The following is a 7648-nucleotide window of genomic DNA, read 5'->3' as shown; positions in this document are numbered from 1 at the left end:
AGCACCAAAGTACATAAAGCAACCGTTAACAGACCTAAAGGGAGAAATTAACAGCCACACAGTAATAGTAGGGGCCCTCAACACCCCACTTACATCAATGGACAGATCATCCAAACAAAAAGTCAACAAGGAAAGAGTAGATTTAAATGAAACATTTGATCAGATGTACTTAATAGATATATAGAGAGCATTCCATCCAAAAACAGGAGAATACACATTCTTCTCAAGTGCTCATGGAACATTCTCAAGGATAGACCATATGTTGGGAAACAAGGCAAGCCTCAATAAAATCAAGAAGATTGAAATCATCCCAATAATCTTTTCCAACCATAATGCTATGAAGCTAGAAATCAACCACAAGAAAAAAACTGGGAAAGTCAGAACTAAACATCCTATTGAACAACTATTGGATCAATACAGAAATCAACGGGGAAATTAAAAAATAACTGGAGATAAATGAAAATGAAAATACACTATACCAACTCTTACAGGGTGCAGCAAAAGTGGTCATAAGAGGGAAATTCATAGCAATACAGGCCCACCTCAACAAGCATGAAAAATCTCAAATAAGTCATCTTAAAATGCAGCTAACATCTAGACAAGGAGAACAATTGCCAAAGTCAGCAGAAGGAGGGAAATAGTAAAAATCAGAGCAGAAATAAATGAAATAGAGACTAAAAAAATAGTAGAAAGGATTAATGAAACTAAGAGGTGGTTCTTTGACAAACCCTTAGCCAGACTCACCAAGAAAAAGAGGGGAGACTCAAGTAAATAAAATTAGAAATGTAAAAGGAGAAATTACAACAGAAACACAAAGGATTATAAAGAGAATACTATGAAAAACTATATGCCCACAAATTGGATAATCTAGAATAAATGCATAAATTCTTAGAATTATACAGCTCTGGGTACAAGATCCTGAGAGGGAAGTGGGCAAACCTGAAGGTAGCTGGATCAAGCCTTGGAGGGAAGAAGGGGCAGAAAGAATTTTGCGCTGGGCAAGGGGAGATATGCTGTAGGCTCCAAAGACAGGGCAGGGCCCGGACCTGGGACCCTTTGCCCCTCCCCACCTCCCCTCATTTCCTTCCATGCTCTCGAGGACAGGCAGGCCAAGGCCAACAGATTCTCTGGTGAAGAAAGCCAGAGCCCTTTTCAGATTCAGTTTATTACTTCCACAGACTACAAAAGGAAAAGTAGCCAAAGACGCCAGCTCCCCATGGCCCTTGTGCAGGGTGACACCGGAAGTGACCAGGTAACTGCAACAGGAATGACAGGCGCCTCGTTCTGAGGAGCCGCTGCCCGGCTGGAGTTCAGCTCTCCTACAGCCTCATCCTGGTCAGAACCCGGAGGCCACGCGCAACCCTGTCAGTCCGGCCTCCGGGAGAGACGGGCAGGCCAGTGGGACGTGCTGGTGAAGCAGCTCCTCCCCAGCTCTCGTGTTGCAGGGGACCACGACACTTTGACTCAGGATTAAGGCTTAGAATCAGCTGTGGTCCAAGCCTTGTCCGTGTGGCTTCCATGGGTATGTGCAAGGGCGCTAGGGCAGAGCTGTGCCTACACTTCCTTCTGGGACTTTCCTTAATGTTCCTCCACTCCCAAGACTGCACCCTCAGGGACCTCTGGAAGTATCAATAGATTGGGGGGCGAACCTGGCTCCGAGGTAAAGATAAATAACTTGTAAGCTTAAGAAAAGATGCTCTATGTCACTCAGGAAATGGGAATTAAAAGTAATCAGATGTTGGGAAGGATGTAGACAGAACGCTTCCTAATGAGCGCACCTCTGTCATTGCATTTCACTCTCAGGTACGTCCCACAACCTCACAATTCAGGTTACAGTTTAAAAAATAACAGTCAAAGACTAGAATAACAATACAATGAACACAGTACTACCATCTCTGGTGAGGAGGAGGAGGAGGGCTGGGGGACAGCAGGAAGAGCACAGACAGAGTGGTGGCTAGGGTGTCGTGGCAGGCAGCCTGTACACGGCCCTCAATGATCCCCTTTCTCCTGATATATACTCCCTCTGGAATCCCTTCCCCTGGAGTGTGGGCTGAACCCAAAGAACAGAATACAGCAAAAAGTGACAAGACGCCACTTCTGAAACGAGGTCCCAAAGACTGCCTTCAATCTTGTCTGTCCTGTCTTGCTTGCTCCATCAGATGGAAGGCACCTGCCATGTTGTGAGTGGCTGAGGGGAGGCCCGTGTGGCAAACAACTGAGTAAGGCTTTCAGCCAAAATGCAAAAAAGAACAAGGCTTTCAGTCTAATAGCCCATGAGGAACTGAATCCTGCCAACAACGACGTGAGCGAGCTTGCACATGGACCTCTCCTCGGGGGAGCCTCCAGCCGAGGCCATAGTCGCAGCTGACGCCCTGCCTGCAGCCTTCTAAGACACCTTGAGGCAGGTGCTCCCAGCTAAGCCGTGCCCGGATTCCAGACCCACAGAAACTGTGAGACAATAGATACTTGTTTTAAGCTGCTACGTTGTGGGATAATTTGTTACACAGCAACAGATAACTTTCTCGTTATCTACTTTTGTGACTTTTCTTCTACAGGGCACAGAGTCTGGAGTGATCAGCTCCTGCTAGTCCCGGCTCTGCACAGCCTTGTGGGGGAGGCCGGGACTAGCCCTCCCCGTCTGGCTCTGCCCCCAGAGCTCAGGGAGGGCCAGGAACATGGCCGGACTGCACGGAGGCTCAGAATCCTTCCAGCTCTGACTGCCAGGAAGCTGCTCCCCAGGACGCTGCGGAAGAGCAAGCATCCGATGCAGGTGCGATGCCAGCATGAGTGCAGGCTCTACATCCCATGGGAAGGAAGGGGAGAGAAGTACAGTGAGGCCCCAGAGGCAGCACCCTCTCCAGTGCTGATCCCCTCCCAGGGGAAGGCCCCTTGTGCTTTGCTGCCGCCCCGTCCTGGTTTTCCCCATCCGTGTGTGGGGGACTCCTGCATTTCAGGGATTGCAGATTCCCACAGGAAATTCTCAAGTCAAAACTGCAAGTATGGTGACTTTGGGGTCTGAAAGGCAGTCTTCCTTCTCCGCTGGCCCTCCTTCCTCCACCTGTCAGGGCTCACATCCCACCCCCTCCAGGAAGCCCCCCATCACCTCACCTTTTCTTAACCCCCCAGCCCTATTTATTGTTCTCCTCTCACAGACCTTGTTTCTTGTACGTTAATTATCAGGAAATGTCTGCTTCCCCTGAAATTACATTCTCCTCAAGGCAGAGGCCCTGCTCCCCCAGGAGGTGGTGAAATTTCCTGCTGGGATTCCTCCTGGTTGTGGGGTCCACAGGCTGCCCCCAGGGATCGGTTCTCAGCTTCCCTAGAGCACAGTGTGCATCCCACCCCCGCCCTCCCCACGCCAGCCAGGGTCTCAGGCTCGCTCAGGGCCCAGCGGAGGCGGCCCACACCCGGGCTGTACTCATACAGCACAGAGGGACAGTCAAGCCTCTGCAGAAGGCCAGGGATGCAGGGCCTGGGTACAGACTGGCTCTAAAGGCAAAGCCTGAGGACAAAAAGCCAAGGGCTCAGGGGCCGAAGGACCTGCAGGGGCTTCTGGATGAGGAATCAGCTGGCAGCAGGCACCTTTGAGAGTCTCAGGGTTTATGAGGAACTCTCATCAGACCCTTCGAGAGAAGAAGTGGAGTCTGGGCTCACGTCCTGCCCCCATACCTATGATACTCCCATATATATCCCGTGGGACAGTTCATATGTTAATGGCACTTCTCCCTCCTGACTTTGTCCCAGCACCCCCACCCAGGCCTGCGGTCCTTTACTGAATCTGAGGTCCCCACTAACTAAAGATGCTCCCCTTCTGTCTACTGTAGGCAAGACCAGCAGGGGCTGTCTGTGGGCGGTGGAAGAAGAAACAGAGGAAAGGGGAGCATCCTGCCCACCCACTTCCATCCCGCCTCCCACCGTGGGCAATCTGACTCCCTGCTGACTCACCGTGGCAAACGCCAGGCACGCTTCCTTGGTGCCACTGCAGCTCTCTTTCAGAGTGGCGAATATGGCAGCCACCATACTGCTCGAGTAAATGAGGAGCCCAGAGCCTGCAGTGGAGGGAACACGAGGGTCACCTGCACTGCAGGAGCTGGACTGTCCCCCCACACCCACTCCCAGAGACAGGGGCAGGAGGTGGCCACGGGCAGCGGCGCAGTCCCCTTTGGGAGGGAGGCTGAGGCAGGGGCAGGCTAGAAAAAGGGGAGGCAAGGCAGGAGCAGAAGGTAGAGGCAGGGAAGGCCCAAAGAAGGCAGGGGTGGAGGACAGGAGGAAAGGGGCTGAGAGGAAACACAAGGGAAAGAGAAATGAAGGAGGCAGAGAGGAAGAGACGGGACCGTGAGGTGAGGAAAGGGCAGAGACGAGAGCAGGAGAGGACGAAGATGGAAAGAGCAAGGTCTTGGATCAACTTACCTAAACCTACAGCCTGCTTCCACAACGTCGCTCTGTCCCCTAGACCTGACTTGCTTTTCTTCTTGGCCTGTAAACACCATCTGCCATATCATATATTTATTTTCTGTTTCCCTCATTGCAGCGTAAGCTTGAGAAGAAACCTTTATCAACAGCAAGTAGAACCACGCTTGACAAAGAGTAGGCATCCAATAAATATTGTAGAATGAATGAATCAACTTTGTCTGAAATATACCATCAGGGAAGGAAGGAGAAACCCTGGAAACGGCATAAAACCAGGAGGGACCAGGAAAGTCTTCCCACGGGTGGTATCTGAGCCAACCTTGAAGACAAGCAGAGGGCAGAGAGGTGGGTCAGCAGGGCAGCAGACAAACACCTGGCAAGGGGATGGGAACAGGAGAGGGCTGAGAGGCAAAGCTGGGCAGTTCTGAATCAACCCTGGGAGTGGGGAACTTTGCTCATTTGCAAATCTGCAGTGTTGGGCTTTTGAAGGACTGAAGTTCAGGAGGTAATACTGGATGCAGAGAGTTTTCTTAACGACCACTGCCATTGTCCAGGTGAGAGACAAGAACCTGAACCAAGAATGGAGCAGCAGGGACAGAGGGCAAGGGACGAGGTCTAAGACACAAACTCATTCATTCATTCAACCTAACTGGATAGATTCAACTAGAGCTCCAGAGCGGACTGGGCTGAAAGTCGTTTTTGGAGTCAGTGACCCCGTAGGCAAAGCCACGGAGATCATACACACTGTAGTCTAGAGAGAAGAGGGCCGAGGAGAGAAACGTGGGACACAGCAATATTCAAAGGGTGGGCGGAGGAGGAGTGCCCTGTCTAGAATCTGGGAAGGAACGGTTGAAGAGAAAGCAAGACAACTAGACCGAGACCAGTGTTTGAAGAAGCATGAGGTTACTGACAGTGTCAAAGGCTTCAAACTTTCGGGAAGACGGAAACTGAAGAGTCTATTGGCAATTAGGACTTCATCGGAGACTGGTGAAAGTTTTCGGTAGAATGGTAGGAAACGTGGGTCATACTGAAATTTTGTGATGAGCAAGCAGGTGAGGAAAGGAAGAAAACGAGAATGGAGACTGTTCTCAAGAAACTCGACTGTGAAGGAAGCCTAGGGCAATCACCAGAGACCTCAGTGAGGTCTAAAACCACTTTCCTGGGATAGAGTGTAAGGTTTTGGAGCAGGTTCAACCGTGAGCTGTGACAGGGTCCACTGTAGGGCTATTGACTTAGCTGTCTAAGGGAACATACATAACTGTCCATCGTTAAGGTGGGGCAGGATCGGGGAGGGGGGTGGGAAGCGGGTGGGGAGGAAGACAGGATCCCCAGCATCATCCATTGACGGTCGACGGAGAGCATGGCAACAACTGGGAGCAGGACAAGGATAGCCATCATGCGCATCCTCAAAGGAGGGCCATACTTTTACATGAGGATGAAAGAGCAAGAAGCCTGAGGCTCCCACGAGGAAGGCCTCTGGGTCACGGGTGTAAACGCTTATCCCTCTCCGTCCAGATTCCTTTAAACCCAAGGACTGACAACAATCTCAGCAGCTCTGGGCTTCCCTGGCTACTCTCTTCCAAGCAATGCCTTTCTCCACCTCCGGGCAGTTAGCGGAGGCCTGTGGCTCTCTGTGGGCCCTCGCTCATCTTAAGAGCATGCAGGTTCCACGCCAGCAAGGGTGGGTCAGTCTGGTCCAAGAGTCCCAGCACAGAATAGGTGCTCGTCACATCTGTAGAAGGATGCCCACCAGAGCCGAGGCGTGGTCTCCCGCGGTCAACCCGGCTCGTGCGCCCTCCTGGAGAAACCCGCCTCCGCTCTCGGCCTGAATCACCGCCTCCGTCCTCAACACCAGTCGCTGTTGGCTCTGGCTGCACGTCCAGGCCGCCTGTGACCCGAGGGGGTCAGCGACCCCGGGCTGGAGCCAGCGCACACGACTGCCCCGCCGGCCGGGCGCCCGCTCGCCGTCGCCTCCATCGCTCAGTCTCCCGGTCCCAGGGGTGCTGGCGAGATCGCAGCCCAGCCTCGGCCGGCCGCAGAGCCCCGGAACCGACCGCGCGCCGTTAAACTCCGTTGGGCACCGTTGGACACGAGGTTCTGAGCGCCAGGCGGCCGAGGGAGTGACCTCCGGGCCAAGGAGGCCTCTGGGAGTCGCAGTCCCGGCTTGGCCTGCAGCGGCCTCGGGGAAAGGGAAGTCGAACGGTGAGAACTACACCTCCCAGGAGACCCCTCGGCTCGCCTCTGGGGGAGTGGAGACGGAGTGGGAGGCGTGGCTAAGGCTTCGGCGCCTCCGAACGCCTTACGAACGCATCCCTGATCCTTGCGAACGCTTCCGAGCGTCTCCAGCGCCTCCCTGCGCCAGACGCCGCCGAAACCTGGCTGCTGGCCCCGGGAACTCCCGCTCCCTCCTTCCCAGATCCCTCGGGCATCCGCAACGCGGACGGCAGGCCGTCCAGGAACGGCTCGCTGGCCGGCACGCGGCGCTGAGCGAGACTGGCCGGATCCCCGCGGACGGGGCGCTCGCAAAGGCCCGAGCCTGGCTGGAGCAGAGCTGCGGGCAGGAGGGAGGGAGGGAGGGAGGGGATCCTGGAGGTGGCAGGGCCGAGTCAGGCAGAGCCTTGAAGGCCGCGTCAGGTGCTCTGCGGAAGCAAGAGGCGCGTAGGACTGCTGCTAAGGCCCAGGTTAAAGATGAGGTGAAGGTGCCTGGACCGGCTTGGCGGGAAGGATGACAAGTGGAGAAAGGATTTAGAAGTAGAGCTCAGGGACTTGAATGAGTGGAAATGGGATGACAGCAAAAGGAGATTGAGGCTGACCTCTAGATTTCTTTTCCCAATCAGTGGGGTGCCGAGAAGTGGCAACGACTGGGGCAGTGACAGTGCATTTGGGGTGAGACGCAGTTGTGCTTTTTTCTCTGGTTTGTGATGCCCATCTGACATCTCGGTGGAGACACTGAGTAGATAGAAGGATATAGGGAGGCCATCGAGGATGGAGATGGGCTTCGGCTCAAGGTCACCCGGATGGAACAAACCAAGTGGACCAGATAGGGTTCCTGGGCCGGGTGGTAGGGAAGGGCTGAGCAGCACAGAGCCTTGGATGCGCATGCTCACAGCCGGAGGTGGGCAGGAGAGGAGCATTTAGACAAGGAGACTGAGGATGGCCAGTGAGGTGGGCCAGCTGGGGAGTGTGTGTCCTTGAGGTGGATGGGGAGAAGAGAGCATTTCTCGAGGGAGTGATAACC

The 7648-nt window shown here is 53.8% G+C and overlaps 1 long non-coding RNA gene across 1 annotated transcript; it reads right to left on the bottom strand.

Annotated features, from left to right (window-relative positions):
• Positions 1-822: 822 nt before the first annotated feature.
• On the bottom strand, positions 823-6473 carry LOC124229641 (uncharacterized). Its single transcript, XR_006885920.1, has 4 exons — positions 6161-6473; positions 4411-4729; positions 3946-4049; positions 823-2796 (listed from the first exon to the last, which is right to left on the bottom strand). It is a non-coding gene; the product is annotated as an uncharacterized LOC124229641 (long non-coding RNA).
• Between the last annotated feature and the right edge of the window lie 1175 nt (positions 6474-7648).

This window comes from Equus quagga, chromosome 17 (assembly GCF_021613505.1).
Source record: "Equus quagga isolate Etosha38 chromosome 17, UCLA_HA_Equagga_1.0, whole genome shotgun sequence".
Classification (NCBI taxonomy): Eukaryota; Metazoa; Chordata; class Mammalia; order Perissodactyla; family Equidae; genus Equus; species Equus quagga.
The sequence above is the reverse complement of the archived record's forward strand: the minus strand, read 5'-3'. Positions and strand labels throughout refer to the sequence as shown.